The sequence below is a fragment of the Cnephaeus nilssonii genome (genome assembly GCF_951640355.1).
Source record: "Cnephaeus nilssonii genome assembly, chromosome: 10".
NCBI classification, from domain to species: domain Eukaryota; kingdom Metazoa; phylum Chordata; class Mammalia; order Chiroptera; family Vespertilionidae; genus Cnephaeus; species Cnephaeus nilssonii.
Genome location: NC_137081.1, coordinates 55,388,438 through 55,411,810, shown reverse-complemented (window position 1 = coordinate 55,411,810; position 23,373 = coordinate 55,388,438). Strand labels below are relative to the sequence as shown.

General features: G+C 40.6%; 2 protein-coding genes across 11 annotated transcripts in view; one reads left to right on the top strand and one right to left on the bottom strand.

The window, feature by feature from the left end:
- The window catches only part of BAZ2B (bromodomain adjacent to zinc finger domain 2B), a 325,819-nt gene extending 314,144 nt beyond the window's left edge, over positions 1-11,675 (bottom strand). For all 3 annotated transcript variants that reach the window (XM_079781879.1, XM_079781880.1, XM_079781881.1), the window contains exons 1-2: positions 11,567-11,675; positions 9,887-10,071 (exon numbers count right to left, since the gene is read on the bottom strand). The gene's annotated coding sequence lies outside the window, so the exon portion shown is untranslated. The remainder of the gene's footprint in view (positions 1-9,886; positions 10,072-11,566) is intronic.
- Positions 11,459-23,373, top strand: part of MARCHF7 (membrane associated ring-CH-type finger 7) — a 45,243-nt gene continuing 33,328 nt past the window's right edge. For 2 of the 8 annotated variants that reach the window (XM_079781893.1, XM_079781891.1), the window contains exon 1: positions 11,461-11,917. The gene's annotated coding sequence lies outside the window, so the exon portion shown is untranslated. Of the gene's footprint in view, positions 11,918-13,735; positions 13,846-23,373 lie in introns of all 8 variants that reach the window. The other 6 variants (XM_079781886.1, XM_079781888.1, XM_079781889.1 and 3 more) reach the window with 4 other exon arrangements.

Here is a 23,373-nt window from a genome sequence, read left to right as displayed (position 1 = left end):
GAGTCTCTTTCTGCTACTTTAAAAGTTATAATGTAATTTTAATAGTTTTTAATAGTTATGTATGTATTTTTAAAATGCACTTTACATTCTATTCTTCTGAAAAGTATGGTTCTTTTTCACCTACCTTATATTAATTTTTGTTTATTTCTTTTCCACTATACATTACTTTACTGCATAAAATAAATTAGGAAAATTGCAGGTAGTTTGTGCCAATTTTGCGGTGAAAAAAAGCAAAAAAATTCCACATGTGGTTCTGCCAGAAAGAAAACAAGTCTTCTAAATAGGATGAAAAAATGTCTATTCAATGTCTAAGGGTTGCTTTTTTCTCATTTTTGTTTGTTTATTTATTTTTGCTTTTTCTTTTTCAAATGTGTTTCTTTTTGTTTAATTTTTTTCATATTGGTTGATTTAGAAGCAAAGTGTTGTCGTATATAGTTCTTTCCATACATTTTTCAATATAGAGAATAAATGCTAATCTACACTAATAAAAGAAATATGCAAATTGACTGTCACTTCGCAACGCCCACCAGCCAACCAGGAGTGAGTATGCAAATTAACTTCATCACCTCCATGGAGACTGACAGCAGGGAGAAGGCAGCTCCCAGCACGACCTGCTTGGCCGTTGCTGTGGCGACCAGGGAGCAGGCAAGCGCGGCCACAGGCAGCACCCAGCATGGCCTCAGCAACCCAGGAGCAGTGAAGCATAGCCTGCAGGTAGCACCCAGCATGAGCTGCTTGGCTGTCACCATGGCAACTGGAGAGCAGGCAAGTGTGGCCCGCAGGTAGCACCCAGCATGGCCTGCCTGGCAGTCGAGCAGGCAGGCCCCGCAGAGAGCAGAGAACCACAGGGAGCGGGCCTAAGCCATCAGTAGGACATTCCCTAAGGGCTCCCGGATTGGAGAGGGTGCAGGTCAGGCTGAGGGACCCCCTCCCCCATGCACGAATTTAATGCACCGGGCCTCTAGTAAATAGCATAAATATAATAAATAATTTCTATGTGGTTTTCTTCCAAGCATAGGTAAGACTAAACACTAATAGTTTTTATTTTTGGACATTATCAAGAAGAATTATTAAAATTTAACTTTAAATTCTTTAACCAAACATTTTAGATAAAAATTTTCATCTACCAAATTAACTTTTTAATGCTATAATTTGCCTGATGTCATATTTATTCAGATTTAAAAATATTATGAAGCTTATTAAAATCCTGATATGCAATATTACAAAAATACCGTATTTTCCGGCGTATAAGACGACTGGGCGTATAAGATTTTCCTGGGTTAAAAAGTCGTCTTATACGCCAGAAAATACGGTAGATTGTTGAAAGAGAAATCTACTCTTCCCCCAAAACAGAGCTTATTAAATACCGTATTTTCCGGCATATAAGACGACTTTTTAACCCAGGAAAATCTTATACGCCGGAAAATACGGTAATTGTATTTTAGAAGTACTTTAGCTATCTGTTTTACTATGACTAGTAGCACAATTGATGTACCAGGAAAATATTTGGCTATCAACCCAAGGAAGTAAAGTCTAACACAAAACAGTTATATCAATATATTTATAAAACTGTTAAAATACATAAATGGAGCCCAGCTGGTGTGGCTCAAAAGTTGAGCATTGACCTATGAACCAGGAGGTCACGGTTCAATTCCCAGGTTGCAGATTTTATCCTCAGTAGGGAGCATGCAGGAGACAACCAATCAATAATTCTCTCCCATCATTGATGTTTCTATCTCTCCCTCTCCTTTCCTCTCTGAAATCAATAAAAATATATTTAAAAAAATAAAAGAAATAAAAGACATAAGAGGGAAACAAATATTCAGTATAACTATGTACCATATTTTCATTCCTATTCTGGGACCCTAATATCTAAATATATTTAAAAATTTCAATTCAAGTTATTATTTGAGATAAATTTCATATGATTAAAAAATACCTTAATAAATGGATTTGAAAACAATGAAATAATCACTTCTGAGAAAAGCCTTCCCACAAATTTAGGCATAATTAACTATATACAAACAAAAAAAAGAATTGAATTAATATGCTCTAAAAATTGAATTAAAATATAATGTTTTAAAGTGCACAATTCTTAGCTTGGAGGAGACAAATATTCAAACCACAACAAAATAAAAAACCAGCAACAACATGTTTACGTGCTGTGCTAACACTAAGAATTACAAACATTAAACATAAATGAAACATTTAAAGCATGTCACCATTCTTATATCATTTATGATGACATAATAGGGAAAATGTAGGATTCCTTTTTTTTTTTGTCCAACTTGCTATCAAGAGTGGCTAAGGTTCCATGGTGAAAAACTTACACTGGACCATAGGATAGCAAACAGGGTTATTTAAGAAACTAAGTAGTATGTATGTGTGTATGTGTATAGTTTTAAATTATTATGATATACAAAGTATTGATGAGGTGTTTTAAATAACTGAAGTATATTCAATGGCTGTAGCAAACTTCTGAGAAAGAAAAACAAGAATAGCAGGGGGGAAAATAAATTAAACTAAGTCCAAGGCAGGCTGCTAGTATAATATCAAGTATATAATGCAATGCCAATAAAATTTATTGGTGATCCTGGAGAAAATAATTACCATTTTTATAATTGAATAGGTAGGTGATAGAAATGCAGAATAGTATTAATAATACAAGAGTAAGATTCAAAATATTATTAAAATAATATTTAGTTTTCTGCATAGTTTATAGTTCTGAATAGTTTAGTTTTCAAAATTTACAATAATACAGAAATAAATCCAGGATAAATCTGAAAATTCAGTGTATGACAAAGGTAGATTTTCTAATCACAAATAACAAATTAAGAAATGTTGGCTATGCACTGAGAAGAAAACAAATTGGATCCTATTATTACATTCCACATACAAAAATTCATTTGAGTTTAATTTTTACAGTCCAGGAGTAGGTAAGACTTTTTAAGCTAAGCTAGAAACCCAAAAGTGATAAAAGAAATTTTAGACAAATTTTATTATATGAATGTACCTCTGGCAAAAGATATTAAATGATAAATTAGACCAGTGATGGCGCACTGACACACGTAGCCATTTCTGATGACACGCGGCCGCTGAGGCGGCCGCATGCCGAGGATGAAACATTTGCTGCTCCTGAGGATGAAACATTTGCGAAATAATGTTTTTTCCTCTAAGTGACACACTACCCGAGTTATGCTCAGTTTTTTGGCGAAGTTTGACACACCAAGCTCAAAAGGTTGCCCATCACTGAGTTAGACAAATGAGAGTTGAAAAACTGGGGTAATACTACAAATTGAAAAGAAAGGATAATCAATCAATATAAATAGGTATTTAAAGTAGTACTTTTGATCGAAAAATATGATGAATATGCATGTTGAAATTTGATGTTGTTTTATAAAATAAATGGTAAAAAATAATCCTTATATAATAAAGAGCTAATATACTAATTAGACCGAACAGCAGAACGACCATCCAGATGACTGTCCAGACAACCTTCTGGACGAAGCCGGGGCTGCAAGGGCAGAGGCCCTTGCACGAATCTCGTGCATCGGGCCTCTAGTTTATATAGATGTGTATATATGTATATATATATATATGAGTATCTCTGATGTGCATGTGTGTGTGATATAACTATTCTTTTAAGAATGTATGACCATGCAGCCCTAGCCAGTGTGGTTCAGTGGATAGTGTTGGCCTGTGGACTGAAAGGTCCCAGGTTCGATTCTGGTCAAGGGCATATGCCCAGGTTGCAAGCTCCATCACCAGCAGGGGGTGGGCAAGAGCCAGCCAATCAATGATTCTCTCTCATCATTGATGTTTCTATCTCTCTCTCCCTCCCCCTTCCTCTCTGAAATCAATCCTATATAATAAAGAAGTAATATGCAAATTGACCATCATGCCCTCGCACAAGATGGCCACCCCCATATGGATGGCAGGGGAGGGCAGTGTGGGTGATCAGGCCACTAAGGGAAGGTAGTAAGGGGTCAGCAGGGGAGGGCATTGGGGGCGACCGGGCCTGCAGGGGAGGGAGGGCAGTTGGGGGAGGACAAGGCCTGCAGGGGAGGGCAGTTGGGGGCGACCAGGTCAGCAGGGGAGGGCAGTTGGGGTGACCAGGTATGCAGGGGAGGGCAGTTAGGGGTGACTGGACTGGCAGGGGAGGGCAGTTGGGGGCGACCAGGCCTGCAGGGGAGGGCAGTTGGGGGCAACCGGGCCTGCAGGGGAGGGCAGTTGGGGGCAACCAGGCAGGCAGGGGAGGGCAGTTAAGGGCATCCAGGCCAACAGGGGAGGGCAGTTAGAGGGAACCAGGCTGGCAGGGGAGGGCACTTAGGGGCGACCAGGCCAGCAGGGGAGGGCAGTTAGGGGCAACTGGAACGGCAGGGGAGCAGTTAGGTGTCGATCAGGCTGGCAGGGGAGTGGTAAGGGGGTGATCAGGCTGGCAGGCAGAAGCCATTAGGGCAATCAGGCAGGCAGGTAGACAAGTGCTGGGAGCCAGCAGTCCTGGATTGTGAGAGGGATGCCCGACTGCTGGTTTTGGCCCGATTCCTTTGGGATCGGGCCAAAACCGGCAGTCGGACATCCCCCAAGGGGTCCCAGATTGGAAAGGGTGCAGGCTGGGCTGCGGAACCCCCCCACCCCAGTGCACGAATTTCAGGTACAGGGCATCTAGTACAAATATATTTATATATGTTTTTTTAAAAAGAATGTATGACCATGCAGAAAATAAATGCAGAAGGATGCTCACTAATTTTGCAAGAATGTTGTGAAGTAGTAAATAGAGACATGAGAGCCAAATTTAAAAGGAAAAGAGAAGGGGGGGGCATGGGAGATAAAAAAAAAAAAGTGAAAGAAAAGGACTCAACCAAGATGGCGGCATAGTTAAACAACTAAACTGCCGCCGCGCACAACAATTTCAAAAATACAACTAAAAGACAAAACGTATACCACCCAGAACCACAGGAAAGCTGGCTGAGTGGAAGATTTACAACTAAGAAGGAAAAAGAAAGGAGAACAAACGCGGAAAAGCGGAGGTACGGAGGTGCGTGAAGCGGGCTGGTGGCGGGCAACAAGGCGCGCAGCTTTTTTTCCAACCTGAAGGGAGATAAGCTCCCAATCACTCTGAAGTCCAGTTTCTGGGAACACGCGGGGGACCCAGACACCTACGGGGAGAAGCTGGACTCTTGGCCATCAGGTCGGAAAGTGAGAGTGACTTTCTTGCAGAGATGTGCCCAGCAATCAGTGTTTACTGCGCTGGAGTGTGGGACACAGGGACTTGAAAAAGTGGAAAGGCAGAGACGGCTGACGGCAGCCATCGCTGTTTGCCACGCCCCAGCCTAGTGACGCCCTTGAGACCCCGCCCCGCCCTGAGGCCCCGCCCTGCACATTCTACAAACCCGCCCAGGCTCCACACAGCAGCTTTTGCATATAAATGGCCTGTTCTGTGGCAGCTTAACCAAATGAACTGCAGCTCCAGTCAGACTGCTCCAAAACCGCCAAACCCTAAGCAAAGAGGAGAAAACTAGTTCTTGCTGTAGCTCCTGCTGGGTGGCCTCAGACAGTAGCTGACCTGCACCCCATTGGAGACCCAGAATCTAGGGTATCTAGTGGTCAGTGTGAAACGACACCAGATTTCAACCACTCTCATAAGGGACACATTCAAGAGGCAGACTCAGGCCGAAACCGGTTTGGCTCAGTGGATAGAGTGTCGGTCTGTGGACTGAAAGGTCCCAGGTTCGATTGCGGTCAGGGGCATGTACATTGGTTGCGGGCACATCCCCGGTAGGGGATGTGCAGGAGGCAGCTGGTCGATGTTTCTAGCTCTCTATCCCTCTCCCTTCCTCTCTGTAAAAAATCAATAAAATATATTTAAGAAAAAGAAAAAGAAAAAGAAAAAGAAAAAGAAAAAGAAAAAGAGGCAGACTCAGTAAGCGCCAAAGCCCTACTGGAACAAGTCCCACCCCATAAACGTGTCTCCAGCACAGCAGTTCTTCCGTTATAGACATAGTGGGTCCTCACAGCCAATTGGCCTGGAGGTCAATTACTCCCAGTGACACCAACAACAATCAAGACTTAACTACAACAAGGCTGTACACACAGTCCAAAAAGGGGTGCACCAAGAGCGTCCACCTCAGGTAACTGGGAGGCTGACCCGTTGAACCAATACGACACCTAGTACAGAAAGCTACCCTATCAACTAAGGGAAGCAGCAAAAATGAGGAGGCAAGGAAACAGATCCCAAACGAAAAAAATGGAGAACAAACGAATGGACATAGAGTTCAAAACCAGTTATAAGGTTTTTCAAGAATTTCATGGAAAAGGCCGATAAATTTAATGAGACACTTGAGGATATGAAAAAGGACCAACTAGAAATTAAGGATACACTGACTGAAATAAAAAAATATTATACAGAGACCCAACAGCAGACTAGAGGAACGAAAGAATCAAGTCAAAGATTTGGAATACAAAGAGGCAAAGGACACTCCTCCAGAGAAGCAAGAAGAGAAGAGAATTCAGAAAATTGAAGATAGTGTAAGAAGCCTCTGGGACAACTTCAAGCGTACCAACATCAGAATTATGGGGGTGCCAGAAGAAGAGAGAGAGCAAGACGCTGAAAACCTATTTGAAGAAATAATGACTGAAAACTTCTCCACCTGGTGAAAGAAATAGACTTACAAGTCCAGGAAGCACACAGAACCCCAAACAAAAGGAATCCAAAGAGGACCACACCAAGACACATCATAATTAAAATGCCAACGGCAAAAGACAAAGAGAGAATCTTACAAGCAGCAAGAGAAAAACAGTTAGTTACTTACAAGGGAGCACCCATACGATTATCAGCTGACTTCTCAACAGAAACCATGCAGGCCAGACGGGAGTGGCAAGAAATATTCAAAGTGATGAATAGCAAGATCCTACAACCAAGATTACTCTACCCAGCAAAGCTATCATTCAGAATTGAAGGTCAGTTAAAGAGCTTCACAGATAAGAAAAAGCTAAAGGAATTCATCACCACCAAACCAGTATTATATGAAATGCTGAAAGGTATTATTTAAAAAGAGGAAAATGAAGAAAAAAGTAAAGATAAAAATTATGAACAACAAATACATACCTATCAACAAGTGAATCTGAAAGTCAAGTGAATTAAAAATCTGAAGAACAGAATAAACTGATGAACACAATAGAATCAGGGGCATAGAATCAGAGTGGACTGATAATTCTCAGGGGGAAAGGGGTGTCTGTGTGGGGGTTCGAGAAGAGACTGGACAAAATCATACACCTATGGATAAGGACAGCGGGGGGGAGGTAAGGGCAGAAGGAAGGGTGGGAACCGGGTGCAGGGGAGATATGGGGGGGGGGGAAAAACAATTGTAATAATCTGAACAATAAAGATTTATTAAATTAAAAAAAAATGAGGATAAAAAAAGAAAAGAAAAGAAAGGACTATACTAAAACCAGAGGCCCGGTGTGGTCCCTTAGCTTGGCCTGTGGGGATCGGGCCAAAACTGGGCTCTCTGACATCCCCCGAGGGGTCCTGGATAGCGAGAGGGCGCAGGCCAAGCTGAGGGACCCCACCGGTGCGTGATCGGGGCTGGGGAGGGACCGCGGGAAGGCTCCAGAGCTTGTCTGGCCCATCTCGCCCAGTCACAATCAGGGCTGTCTTGCCCAGTCCTGATTGGGACCAATCAGGGCTTGCCGGCTGGGGAGGGGTGGTGGGAGGGCTCCAGGGTGTGTCTGGCCCATCTCACCCAGTCTCGATCAGCCAGACCCCAGCAGCAAGCTAACCTACCTTTTGGAGTGTCTGCCCCCTGGTGGTCAGTGCGTGACGTAGTGACTGGTCAAATGGTCGGACACTTAGCATATTAGGCTTTTATTATATAGGATATAGGATAGCTAGTATGTATGATGCAATCAACATATACATTGTTATAAAGTTGTACACATATGTGGACATGAAAAATATTTAAGATAAAAATGGGGCTGTAATCAAACTTGCCAAAGGAAATACCCAAAAACTTCATATCAGTAGTTGGATGCTCTTCTGCTTGTATTGTCATAAAATATAGTCTGAAGTGGCCATGGAGGCTGAGCAGAGTCCTGAATTATTATGATTCTGAAATTGTGTGTTTGAGTTTAGCTTGATTGTATTCAAGGAACAGGAAGAACCTCCCTCTTGGGAGCATCCCCCACCTTTGCTTTCCTCCTCCCACCCAGGTGTATGACCATTAGCTTCCGCACTGTGCACTCCCCAGCTCCAAGGGCCCCTCCTTTACCTCTACAATTGTTTCCTCAGCCCATTTCTTCTATGAATTACTCCTACCTCTGCGATTTCCAAATAAATATCCTCTTATTTTAAACAAAAGGAACAGGGCCAGTTCAATACTTAAGAAGATGTTTAAGGGACTTACATAATATTAAATAATAAATACTACATATTAAAGTTACCTATAACTAAATAGTAGATCCTCAAGTTCGTTGAAGCTCCCTTCTCCAGGGATCAATGATATTCCTATATGAGAAAAAAATTGGCATCCTTATAAGCACTCTTCCTATAAGCACTCTCCTTTCATCCTAGGTATTACCTCCTGTTCCTCAAAAGTTTAAGAAATAACCAACGTTCAAAAACGATTTGATTTACAAAAAGCAAATATAACCATACTTTTTTCAAAATCACACCATTTACACAAAGTAAAGAATGTCTGTAAGATTGCCCTTGCTGCTCTAGCCGGTTTGGCTCAGTGGATAGAGTGTCGGCCTGCAAACTGAAAGGTCCCAGGTTCAATTCCAGTCAAGGGCACATGCCCAGGTTGTGGGCTCCATCCCCAGTGGGGGACTTGTAGGAGGCAGCTGATCCATGATTCTCTCTCATCATGAATGTTTCTATCTCTCTTGCCCTCTTCCTTCCTCTCTAAAATCAATAAAAATATATTAAGAAAAAAAAGAAAGATTGCCCTTGCCAAAGAGAGGCGTCTTAGAAAGTTAGGATAAGTTAGGATGAGGGTTGATAAAAAGTGAGGAAGTCCTGGCCAATATGACTCAGTTGATTGGGTGTCATCCTGTGCTCCAAAAGGTTGCTGGTTGGCTTCTCCATCAGGGCACATGCCCCAGTCGCGGCTCGATCTCCAGTGGGGAACGTGCAGGAGGCAGGTAATCATGCTCCACTCTCACATCAATGTTTCTCTTTCTCTCTCTATTTCTCTCTAAAAATAAAAATGTTTAAAAAGTTGGGAAAACAGGGACTATGGAATTGAATATATGAAAAAGAACTCTATAAACTATGAAGTAGTTGAAGAAATAGTTAAATATAAAAGTAAAGGGCTGTTATGACCATGACCAAATGACAAATTTATAAAGTAGAAAGGGGAAAAATGAGTAATAGTAGTATGACCCTAATTTAGAGAAGAAGCCAACTTAAAAAATGTAAACTAATGTCAGTAGTGTGGGCAAGTGGTGAAAAAGATTTAGATAGATACTGAAAGGTGTGTCATAAGGAGAAAAAGTTCAGCAAAGGAAGGTCATGTGGAGGAACTCTTAAGTAAAAAAGGCAACCATGGAATCTAAGTTGGTCATAATAATTCTGATTTCAAACATTTTGCATATCAAATCATTTTGTTCTGATTTTTCATTCAGAAAATACAGTCACTATTGTACCTATTTGTATCCACAACTCCTATAAATTTGTCAACATAGGAAAGGCTCAATTATTTGTTGGTAATGATAATTTCATGGAATTGCAAATAAAAGAAAGTGCATTATAAAAACAATAAAAATTAACCATTCTCAAAGAATAAAAATTTATAAGTGGTCTTGACCTATTTACTAGTATCAACAGGAAACTAGAGTCTGGAAGGTCTGTTTGTTTAGCTTAGAAAATTGGTACCACACTCACCTCTGCTGATAACATCAGTGCTGGGTGGGGATGAAGCCATAATCTGCCAACATCTGAATCATCCTTGCCAGGTTAGGGGGTTCTGCAGAGAAGTTACTGCTACCAGGTCTGACTGCCATAGCTCAGGAAATTGGTACAGTCATTCCTCTTAGTGCAGAATACACTTGAGAAGAAGTTTAAGAGACCTATGTAATATTAAGCCCCAGAAAGATAGCATTAGTCATGGTTTGGACATGGAATGTAAGAGCTAACAACTGTGGAATGCTTACTGTTTCAGGAACTGATGTATTATCTTATTTAATGCTTTCCACAACCCTATGGGGTATAGGCATTGTTATTAATCCCATTTTATAGGAAACAAGTCCTGGCCAGTGGAAGGTTAAGAAATTGTTCAGGATAACAAAGGTAGCAAAGTAAATGGCAGAGCTGGGATTTGAACCCATGCAGTCTGGTACTTAGGGTGCGTATATTCATAACCACAATGCTACAGGTAACCTTCAAACGGGCTGGAAGGAAAAATCCGTTTTCTAAAAAGGGCACACTGATTCTCTCAAGAGTGATCTGTGTTCATTTTACCCCATATTAGCTGCTTAATCTTAAACTCACATTCCAAAAAGCTAGACTGGCATTTATGTGCCAACTTTAAATAATAGCAATCCAACTTTAAATCTTTAACATCCATAATATTTTACAACTTACAATAGTGAAAATGGACAGTCTCTTAGTCTCCAAGACAGCGAAAAATGGGGATGGTAGTAATAGTGCATTCCCTCCAGATTAAATGACAAAGAAATACATATAAGCGTCATAATTCATTTATTAGAATTACTTGAATTCAATGAATCGCTTAAAACAACCTAGTAAAATAGGTCACTTTAAAAATCAAGTGCTGTCAGCATATCGGCAAGTTTCAATATATTTCCGGACAAAGAACTTTTTTATGTTTGATACATTACTCAGAATCACCTAAATCCACATGACATTATCAAGTCCACATAAATTATGGCTTTTCCTCTCACCTACTCTTGCATGTATTAGTATTCATTTACATCTGAGTTTATCACTTCGGTGTTTTGTTTTTTTTGGTGAAAGTTTTGTCTAATTTCATCAGACGATTAAAAAAATTTTCATCAGATCATTTGCCTTAGTTTTCCTTCCTCTTTTTAAATGGATGCAATTTTTACTACGAAATCTGTTGCTACACTACCAAGTATCAGTGTCACTATTGAAAAGTATCACCACCCAAATGGCATTACCGATAAAAAAACAAAAAACGTCAGGTTGGATCGGCTCCCACCCTGAAAGGGGAGGGCTCGCAGACATTCAATTGGGAGGGCCGGGAGGAGGGGAGGTCGGCAAAGGCAGTGCTTGATTCAAGTCGTAGCTGAACATTCCCAGCGCCACTTACCCAGCGCAAAAAAAAAAAAAAAAAAAAAAAAAAAAAAGGGGGGGGGGCTGGACTGTATTACGAGCAGTGGGGCCCTGCGGGTTTGCGGGAGGGGCTGAGAGCCTGTAACCGGGACGCGGGTGCCAGGGAGCGCAGGGCTGGATCAGAGCCCCTCGCCACCTCGGCGGCGGCGGCGGCCAAGCAGGGCCAGGCCTTCAGCGCCCGTCTCCGGACGCCCGCACACTCGCCGGCCCGGCCGCCAGCCCAGCGGACGACCGGCCGCAGCCGCTTACCGGTGGCGCCTCGCCGCCTCCTCCGGGGCAGCCCTCCAACGGTTGCCGCAGTCAGAGCACCACCCCGCGGTGGGGCACGTCGAGTCCGCCGAGCGCTCTCCGATTCCCGCAGCGCCGCCACTCTCGCGAGAAGCCGGCGGAGCCCGAGAACTGGGAGGAGGAGGAGGCGAAGAAGGGAGGGGCACTTAACGGTGGCAGCTGGTTCTGCGCCGGATCCGGGAGAGGGGCGGGCGCCATTGTGCTTCGCTGCCGGCTGCTCTGCCTCCGCGTCCTCGCGCTCCGAGGAGGAAGGCGGCGGAGAGGGCGCAGTGAGCGGGTCGCGCCCCGTTCAGTACCAGCCCCGGAGCGGAGGTAATGGGCTGCGGAGCTCGGGCTTCCCCGCGGGGGGAGGTGGGTTAGGCCAGGCCGCGGTGGGGGAGGGGAGGGACCGAAGTGCAGGCCTGAGGCCGCGGAGGCCGCTTCCTCCTAAGCAAGACGGGGCGGACGAGCTGGATTCGGGTGCGAAGGGGTGCCGGTGGCCTTCAGGAAGTTTGTGACGGACGGAGGGGAGCAGACTGTACGCCTTTTAGACGCACGGTGGCCCAGGGCACGGGGCCGGAGCCCTGCTTTGGCCTCTGGCAGCAGCCCTTTCCGACTGGGAAAGGAGCGTCCTCCCCGCCGAGCCCCGCGGGCCGGGAGGATCACGAGGGGCGGTGTGGACGCGAGGCTGAAGGTGGGGAGGCTGGGGGCCCTGCCAACCCAGCCTCGAAGGGAAGGGAAGGGGCTGTCCCCTGCCCCTCGGGTGCTGCGGAGATTTGCTTAGTGATCGTTCCCGTTCTTGAATATCGTGACACCTGGGGGAGTTCTTTTTGTGCTGTGGTACATTGTGTGTATTTCAAATCGAAATAGGTGGTGATATGTAGGAAAAACGGACCTCATGGCGTAAGAATTAAAAATATGGAAGCCACCAGCAGTAGAACACTCCCTCATTTTGATGAAACTGCGTAGGGAGGACTTGAGAACGTGTGCGAACACGCACCCAAAAAATACTAAAATACTTTTTTCCCCCCCTACGTATAGATGTAGATAATAGGTACGGGAACTCTGTCTTGGTAATAAATTCGTCACGACTAGTATCGTTTGGCACTTTCAAACGTGCCAAGTGAAATTGAATTTGGTAAGATTCCCCCCCCCCCCCCCCGATTTTTGTAGAATTTTTGAGGTATTTTTTCTTTTTTTATTATTTTAAGTCTCCCCTTTTCTTACTCCTATCCATCCATAATCTGTATAGAGCTAAGAGGTAAGGTTAAAGATGAAGTTTTGACTTAAAACAGTGTAGGTTTTTTTTTTTTCCCATGAGATGGGGGTCCGTATTTTATTTACAGCTCTACAGCATTATGTGAAAGAACAGTGGTGTATCAAATGATCTGGTCTTGATTTTGCAGCAAATTATTGAACCTCTTCCTATTTCCTTAGAAATACAGGAGTTAATTCCTAGACTTGATGGGAGGATTAACTTCGATGAGGCAGACAACACTACTGGGGGACCTAATGCTTGCAGAGTTAATTTTTAATGGACACAAACAATTTTAATTGTACCTAACGCCCACTTGTTCAGGAATTGTTGTCCAAATAACCTTAAAATTCTACTTTTTGCTTGTTCTGTCCCCCACAGATGGCTCACAGCTTCACACAATATATATTTATATAAGTTCTCTAGTACGAATGTGATAAGAACTTTTACAACTCTTATTTTGCCTTATGTTATACCACAGATGTAAGCATAGTCGGGGGTGTTTCAACCTCTTGCATGCTGGGTAGATGTCTTGAATAAAATTTAAAATTCCTACTTATTTAAGTACAAGTGATTTATCTTTCTGTAATGTTAGCAAGAGGCTTCTTTTCCTAGATGAAGCACAAAGAGGCCCCTATTTAGACATGCCACATATGTTTTACTTGAAGTTCTCAAATAATCAACTTGGATATAAAAAGTCATCCGTGGCACTCATGCAGCCAATAAGTTTTAATCAGCCCTGTGTTCACTTCACAAAACTCTCCATCTGGTATGTGTTCAAGAGTTACCCACACTTTACTATTGTATTTTAGGAAAATAATTGTAATAGTGAAAAATTATCAAATAATGTAAAACATTTTTTGATAATTTGTTATTTGTTGTTTACTGGTTTCTAGATGAGGGCTTCACGTTTCAAGAATGAGCTTGACACACAGCGTCTGCCCTCCAACAGCTCACAGTTTAGTCATCAGACTAATATATAAACAACTACTCCTATTATCTTAGTGTAAGTACATAATAGTACCTTGGGAGCACAGAGGACGGGTGTTTATCCTTGGGGAAAATTTTATAGGAAGTATTGCTTTAACAAAGATGTGAAGGATGATGACTTAAGAGTTTGATAATGAAACTGCAAAGTCATGGTATCATGGTTTTAGGAATGGACAGTTTTTCCCCATAGCTGAAACAAATGGAATGGAAATTAGAGCAAGCCATGAAAGACCTGTATTGTTTACAAAGTTAGTGCTCTGCTGTTGGGAATGAAGAGCTATTGCATCCCTGAGCCAAATAAAAATGATTTTCAGATTATCTTTGCTGATACATACTTCTTTACTACGGATAATTAAGTGCCAGTGCCAGTAATAAACTGGGAAATGCACAGGCTTTCTTCAAACCTCATTTTCAACCAACAAATTAAACTTAAAAAGTAATGAGTCAAAATAAAAGAATCAGCCAAAACCGGTTTGGCTCAGTGGATAGAGCGTTGGCCTGTGGACTGAGGGGTCCCGGGTTCGATTCCGGTCAAGGGCATGTACCTTGGTTGCGGGCACATCCCCAGTGGGGGGTGTGCAGGAGGCAGCTGATAGATGTTTCTCTCTCATCTATGTTTCTAACTCTCTCTCCCTTCCTCTCTGTAAAAAATCAATAAAATATATTTTTTTTAAAATTAAAAAATAAAAGAATCAACAGCTGATTACATTAAGATGATAACCAGTTAAAATGAGTAAGATTTTGAGTTCCTACTAAGACCTACTTGAATTCATTAATGCAGAATTCTATTACAGTGAAATAATTTATCTTCTCACAAATCATTATTTTACAAGAAAATATATATGTAATACAGTTGCTAGTTATAAAATGAACCCAAAAGCAGGGGCATAAACTTACAATTAGAGAGTTATTTGGCTGGAGTTTAATTTTTATTGACTTTAATTTTTAACTTTTCTACTCTGGTCTGAACTCATGGTCAAAGCTGGTTTTTCTCGTTCTTTGTGACTATACCGGTTAGACTAGATAAGTTGAACACCTGGTTTTCAAATCGCCTGCTGGTCTACTACAAAACCCACTTTTGTCAACAGCTTTAAAAGAGGGCATATTTTTTTTATCTTAAAAGTTAGTTCTCATCTTTCCATTATAATTATTGCACTTGAATGTAATGAATTTCTCACTTTCCAGAAAAAAACCCAAAATGGTTTCCACTTACTGAATGAAGATTGAAACTTTAGACATGAATATTAAATACACTTCAAAGGAGAACAGATTATCTCAAAGTACTATGGTGTAGACTTAACATCATAGTCACATTTTCTCATGGGGATATTGAACTTTTTCTAGTTATTTTTTAAAGATGGATCTATCTTTGTGTCTTAAATATTTATAAGACCCAAAAAATTTTATGCTTTCCTTATGTGACCTCCCTTAGCTTCCATGTCTCCATGTTCACTAGGAAAAATAAGACAGTAGAATTTCTTATTGAGAAAAAAAACTTTCCCCAGAAGCAGATTTTTTTAAAAAGAATATACCAAGTAGGGGTAAGTAATAGAATTTTAACTATGTTTGTAGTTAATAATTGGTAATTACAGTACATTGTTGTTGTCTTTTATAACTCTGGCCTTCATGACATGTATGTATTGTGCAGTAATGTGCTTTTGGTAATTCAGCAACTGCAACTCACTTGGATATTTAGGGCAAATTCTCAGTTACCCCCTGAAATAGAATCAGATTTTTCTTAGAAACTGACATGATAATTGTAGGAAAGTGAAAATTAGGTTTAGATTTTGAAGCTTTATGGCTGTATAGCAACCCACCTCACCATCTAGTGGATTAAAGCTACTGTCAGTGTAAGAAAACATTCAAATCTGTGAAGATTTTTTGTGAGTTTATTTGAGCCAAACTCAACAAATACCGGGAAGCAGAATCTCAAAGGATTGAGATAATGCCCCGGAGAATGGCACTTTATTGTATACGTTACAATCAAAAGAGGAGATGTAAGTGGGTTACATGAAATCCATTGGTGATAGATTAGGGAGGCTGGAGAAAGCAAAGCAGGGGAAAACCTCTAGGTTGGGTAAAAAGTAAAATGATAGACACACCATTCTTTTCTTAGGTGGTTGCTGGATACTTAACAATCAACAATTAACTCAATCACAATGAGTCAAGAACAGCATGGTGCCTGTCTGTGCTTTGAGGGGTTTGGGAAAAAAGGAAAATTGTACTTTGCCATTCCAGCAATATGTTATCATAGATGCAAAAAGACAATAGACAGGCTCAGTTAAGGTAAGATAACAGCCTAAGTAGGGCATAACTACCCACCATAAACTGCTTTTAGTTTAAAAAGTTTTAATTTCAGACCATCCTTTGTGGTTACTTTAGTTCTCCAAGATTGCAAGGCCACCACAGAGGCCTTCTCTGAGCTAGTCAGGTTAGCATGGTCCCTTTTTGGACACACTAATGTTTACTATTTTTTTTTACACTTCTGTATTCCTTTTGGGCAGGCATACTGGTTTTGCCCAGGTTCATTCATGTTCATCATTCAGCTGGAAGATTTCTCAGGCTGGAAGGTCCAAGATGGCATCACTGACATGACTGACAGTGGTGGTGCTTTTATGATATGGGGGTTTCAAGACCAATCTGAGAGAGGGAAAGCGGAAGCTATAAGACTTCTTACAGCTGGGCAAATCATATAATGTCACGTAACGTGGCACATTCTTTTATTTTTTTAGTCTTTACTGTTGAAAGTATTAATGTATGTCCCCCTTTCCTCCCCCCCCCCCCATTAACCCCTTTGAGCCCACCCCATGCTGCACATTCTTTTAAAGTAAATCACACAAGACTAGCCCCCATTAAAAAGGTGTGGAATTAAGATTCCACCTCTTACTGGGCAGACCAGACCAGCAACATCACAATACAAAGGGGCCTATGTGCTCAGATGGGAGGGATTTATAATTTACCACAGGTTGCTTCCAACATTTTAAAAACAGGCATCCTTAATGATTGGGATTTGCTTTAAAATAGAGGGTGGTAAAGACAAGATAGGTTAATTGTTGAAGATTGTTGATTGGTACATAGAGATTCATTATTATCTCTACTTATATTTGAAAATTTTCATAGTAAAAAATATTTGGTGCGTACTCACCTATCTAAACTGCATTTAGTGAAGTGATTTTTTTAAAAAATATATATATATTTTATTGATTTTTTTTTTACAGAGAGGAAGGGAGAGGGATAGAGCGTTAGAAACATTGATTAGAGAGAAACATTGATCAGCTGCCTCCTGCACACCCCCTACTGGGGATGTGCCCGCAACCAAGGTACATGCCCTTCACTGGAATTGAACCTGGAACCCTTCAGTCCACAGGCCGACGCTCTATCCACTGAGCCAAACTGGTCAGGGCTAGAGAAGTGATTTTAACCTTTTCTTCCTCTTAGTATTTATTAGAATAATACTTGATTGTTTTATATTTCCTACTTCCTTTGTAGTATGTAGCTACTAAGGAGTGTAAACCAGCAATACAGCAATTTTGAAAGAGAATTATTTTTAGGAGTTCTTTATAGAGTTTATTGTAATATAAGTTGTAAAAAAACAACAAACTCACGTCTTTTAATTTGCAAATAACTTTCCTTTATTTATCAAAGTAAGACCAAGTACATTAAATAAATTTTGGAAAACTACCGTATTTTCCGGCATATAAGACGACTTTTTAACCCAGGAAAATCTTCTCAAAAGTCGGGGGTCGTCTTATATGCCAGGTGTCATCTTATAGGGCGGGTATATCCCAAACTCTATATTTTAACTGGAAAAGTTGGGGGTCGTCTTATACGCCGGAAAATACGGTAAGTATAAGGAAGGAAACAAAACCCAGGGACATAGTAACATGTTAATAATGCTATTTCCAAATTTTTATGCATGTGTTTATATAAGTAAGGTCTATAAGTTTCTTTACCCTTTAGTAATTATCTTCCTGTACATAAATCTAATATACTTTAAATAAAAAGTCTTTTTTTATTTTGCCTGGCCAGCATTGCTCAGTGGTTAAGCATCAGCCTGCACACCAAAGGGTCTCGAGTTCGATTCAATTCCCAGTCAAGGGCACGTACCTGGGTTGCAGGTTAAGTCTTTTTTTTTTTTTAACTGTTAAAATCCACGCTCAAATAATGAAAAAAACTAATAGAATGTCTACTAAGCTGTTCATATGAAAATCTTTTTTTGACATTGGTGGTATTACTTGATGATAGGTGGTGTTTGCTGAATACATACTATGTGCCAGCAAAGTTCATAATATACCTGTGAAGTTGATACTATTATAATTCCCCTTTTGTGGGTGAAGAAATTAAGCATAGAGATTACGTCTAGAGGCACAACCAAATAAAGGACAGATTTCAAAGCTTGTACTCATAACTATCATATTTCTGTTATCATCTGTTTTTTCATGTTTCATTCTGGATGATTGGTTTCTAGCCTATTTCCCAGTTCCCTAGTTTTCCAATTTTGCCAAGTTAATTCATTAGTTTCCCACTTTTTTAAACATTGGGGCTGTCTCTTCTGGTTTCGTTGATTCTTATCTCTTGGCATTGTGTTGTAAGTTTTTCCAATTATCAAACATTTTAAATTAAAAAAACCAGAGACTGTTTATTATTTATGACTGGATAGGGACACTCTACTTCTGTCAGACTGTTAGTGTGGTGGGGTTGCATCGGTTTAGTCTGAAGTTGAACTGGGTTTGGGCTTTATTATTGCTTTATTTACCTTCAAAGTACTACAATAGTGGACTGCCACTATGTGGTACTTAATGTGAAGCTCAGAGGCGCGGAGTATTTCTTTCAGTATTCTTTCACTAGCCTCAACTTCCTGTAGGTCCTGCACATCTGTATCACAATGGGGTCAGATTGTCTTAAGTCTCAATAGACTGCTGTTGCTTCTTATTTGGAGCAAAACTCATGGTGATTGGGGTGGTTCTTAGTTCTATGCATCCTCCTCCAGTTATAGGCAGGGTCTGTACCTTATTCTCACAGGTGGGGCTGTCCTAAAATTTCTGCCCTTCTCCCTGCTTCCTAGAATTTAGAATACAGGCAGACCCCTGCCACTGCCCCTGTCCCTTCCAGCTGATTTCTGCCTGGTATTGGTGGGGGATCGTGGACAGGCAGGTTTCATAGCCTTTCAACGTTGAAAGATAGCTGCCTATATTAGTGCAGAGTCCTTGCAGAAAGTGGCTTTCCTACTAATAGATAATTTCACCTTGTACTCACAAAGGGTCTGGATCATGGATGAGTTTCTTCAGGAAGCTCTTAAACATATGCCCAATGTGGTCATACTACAGAAAAAGAGACTTCATATATCTTGTCTGTCATTCTTTCTTAGGAGTACTCAGTGGAAAACTTTGGGAAAAATGCCATATGTTGGGGCTCCCAGAATTTCTAAACTGTCATACTAGCAAATATTTAGCCTTCAGGAATATAAGAATTTGATAAAATTTGGCTGTTTTTTTTAGCAGCTTTTAGGGTGGCCACCTTTGTTTCATCTCTCCTTGTCAGAGGGGCTTATCATTCTTTGTAGTTCAATTCATCTCATGCCTTGCAACCTCAGTTCTGGTGGACTCAAGAAAAGTGATTTAATAGATTATTTGGCTTACCCTTATTATGTTAGAGTAGGAATGATGTTGTCTTGTAGCTGTCTATGTACTAAGAAGAGATGGAATACTTCCCCCCCCCCCCAATTTTGATTTATTTTGCTTGAAAATATTCAAATAGAGAAGAGTTGGGACAATAGTAAAATTAATATTCGGATGACCTCACCTACATTCAGTAGTTGATAATTTGCCACATTTACTTTATATACTAGAGGCCCAGTACACGAATTCGTGCACCAGTGGGGTCCCTTGGCCTGGCCTGTGGGATCGGGCCAAATCCGGTTCCCTGACATTGCCCGAGGGGTCCTGGATTGTGAAAGGGCACAGACCAGGCCGAGGGACCCCACTGGTGCAGGATCGGGGCCAGGGAGGAACACGGGAGGTTGGCCAGCTGGGGAGGAGCTGTGGGAGGGCTCCAAGGTGTGCCCAGCCCAACTCACCTGGACCCCACCAGCAAAGCTAACTTACTGGTTGGAGCGTCTGCCTCCCGGTGGTCAGTGCACGTCATAGTGAGCGGTTGAGTGGTCTTAGCATATCATTAGCATATTATGCTTTGATTGGTTGAACAGCCAACAGGTTGACCGGACACTTAGCATATTACGCTTTTATTATATAGGATGTTATATGTAATCGTACACATAGTACTTACTTCCTAAAATATGTAATGTTATTTTGAAGTATTTATTAGTAACACTAAGTTGCAGACATCATGACACTTTACTAAAATTCAGTCTTCATTCAAACTTTCTGTTTTATGAATCAGGATTCAGCCAACGTTCGTGCATTGCATTCAATTTTGTTTCTTTAGTCTCAAACTAAAAGAGTACAGTACTTTTATATTTTTTTCTTTGTGACGTGGTTATTTGTGTAGCTTGTTTGTTCCCTACTAGATTATAACTTCTTGATAATCACTATCCTAGTATGTTCGATGTTGTCCCCTCAACTCCAACCCTTGTTTAGTATTAATTTTAATGTGTCTATCACATACTAAGCACCTAAAAAACCTATCTGTTAAATGAATGAAAAAAACTTTAAAAAAGATGCCTTGTAGTACCTCGCAAGTGGTCAGGTAGAAGTTTTTCAAGGACTATGCATTTTAAATTTTTTACTATTTTTTTGTGCTTTTGACCTACAACTTATGCAACCATATTATATAAGCTCTCTGGTAACACCTACATTGTCGAAATTCCATCAGTTTATGTAGAGAAGTTGCCAAAAATAGTTTCATATAATATAATATATCTCTCAGAGGACTCTGCCTCTTTGTCTTCTCAAGAGGTTTGTTTTAAGCAGATTTCCTATTAGGTTAGTTTCATTCTGCAAGTATGCAAGTAAGTATTGGATATAAATATAGTCAAAGTAAACTACAAGAAGTATGATTAAAAAGAATCATTGTTACTGAAAACCATCTATAGGCCTGCATCTTTTAAAAAGCACTTTGTCTACCTGTTTAAAATCTTCAGGTTACAAATACAGTTCCTTGTTTGTATTTTCATAGATTTTTTTAAATAAAATAACAAATCTACTACTTGTTAAATCATTTATGGATTTTTTGCCTGTCAGTGTTTAACCATTAATACTCTTTGTACTAATGTATGCTTTCTTTAAAGGTCCAATTCATAATACACATCTTTTTAGTTAAAAAAAAATTGTGCAGACATGCATATATAGCTTATAAAAAGCTAAAGCTTTCATATGCTTTATCAACCAAACCAGGTCAAAGAGACTGCACAAGCACTATTAATAATTGTCCTGAGGTAATGAGCACAAATTAGGACTTTTCTGGCCATAAACTGGGACTCTTCTAGGCAAACCGGGAAATATAGTCATCCTGCTTTTAAGGAAAACAGTAATTTTTTGCCCCATCCTTTACCTCATCCCCAATTCCACTTTCCAAAGGCATCAACCCTCGACTTTTTAGTTCTAGGATTTATTTTTATATTTCCAAATGATGTATTTAAACTGTTTATGATTTTTCAATATTCTATGTGTTTTCCTTATTCACCATTGTCTTTATTTCCCTTACCCATCTTCATCCCACAGCATATTTGTCACAAAATCAATAGACTGTTTATATAATTATAACTGTAAATATTAAGTGTGCACCCCAAAACAGTACCTTCTTTCTTGTACAATAGCTCTGTTTTCCCAACTTAGAAAATTAATTTATTAAACTGCCATTTGTTCAGCATTTTTCCAATTGTATCATCTTTGACAGAATAGTTTCTATTTGATGCTTTTTTTTTTCCCTTAGAACTTTGCTTCCATTATCAGTGATCCTGTCCAGTCTCAATAAGTTGTTCCCCATGCTTTCTTCATACCTTTGTCAACTTTCCTGGGTATTGTGTTTGGTTCTTTAGTTCCTTACACTCCTATTTTTCTACCACATGCTCTTTTAGCTTCCTTCGGTTTTTGTTTTGTTTTGTGATTGCTTTCTTAAAAAATATTTTTAAGTGTTTTGTGTTTTTTTTTTGTTGTTGTTGTTGTTGTTGTTTTTGTTTTATTTCAGGGAGAGAGAAAGGGATGGAGAAATATCAGTGATGAGAGAGAATCATTGATCAACTGTCTCCTGCACACCCCCCTACTGGGGATCGAGCCTACAAGCCAGGCATGTGTCCTGACCAGGAATCTGAACCTGGTCTCCTGGTTCATAGGTTGAAGCTCAACTGCTGAATCACACCAGCTGGGCATGTGATTGATTTTTTTAAAGATCTTGATGTCTCAAAATGTATCCTCTCCATGTCACATTTAGTTGTCAGATTGGAATTCAAGGCTAAACACTTCTCAAGTTATTGCTTCATTGTCTTAAAAGTTTTAAAAATTGTAATGAAGAAGCCATTCTAATTACTTTTGTATGACCTGCTTTTTCACTCTTGTAACTTGCTTTTATTTCTGTTGTTCTGAAATTTCAAGATGATAAATTGTGCTTAGTGTTAGTCTCTCTTTGTGCCCTAGTCCTTTCATTGTGTGAAAAAAATTTTTTTAATATATTGATTTTTTTACAGAGAGGAAGGGACAGGGATAGAGAGTTAGAAACATCGATGAGAGAGAAACATTGATCAGCTGCCTCCTGCACACCTCCTCTGGGGATGTGCCCGCAACCAAGGTACATGCCCTTGACTGGAATCGAACCCGGGACCCTACAGTCCACAGGCCGACGCTCTATCCACTGAGCCAAACCGGTCAGGGCTCATTGTGTGAAAATTTATATCCTTTAATCCTTGAAAGGTTCTTTGATTCCTTTGCTAACTTTTTCATTTTCTTTCCTCTCCTTCTGTAACCATATTATAGTCTGATCATAACTGCCCTTGACAATTCTCCTACTTTTTATTTACTAGTACATTTTCTACTTCAGGGAGGTTCACTCAATTTGTTTGTGTTGATTATTTCAATAGATCACATTTTTAAAAATACCACATTTTGAAAATGCACAAGCACATTGTAGTCTGATTGCTTTCTCAAGCATCCTATTATTCTTTTACTAGAGGCCCGGTGCACGAAATTGTGCATGGCGGGGGGAGTCCCTCAGCCCATCCTGCACCCTCTCCAATCCGGGACCCCGCGGGAGATAACTGGCAGTCGGACATCTTTCTCGCAACCCAGGACTGCTGGCTCCTAACCACTTACGTGCTTGCCGGCCTGATCCCCTAACTGCTCTCCTCTGCCGGCCTGATCCTCCTAACTGCTCTTCCCTGCTGGCCTGATCTCCCCTAACCACCTCTGCCTCAGTCCCACCACCATGGCTTTGTCCGGAAGATGTCAACTCTGATTAGCATATTATCCTTTTATTAGTAAGATAAATGATTGTCATCCCTTTGAGGTGCTTAAAGGTAATCTGGCATGTTTAGCTAGAAATTCAAAACTGACCTTTTTTCTGATGAACTTTTTTATTTAATCATATCCCATAG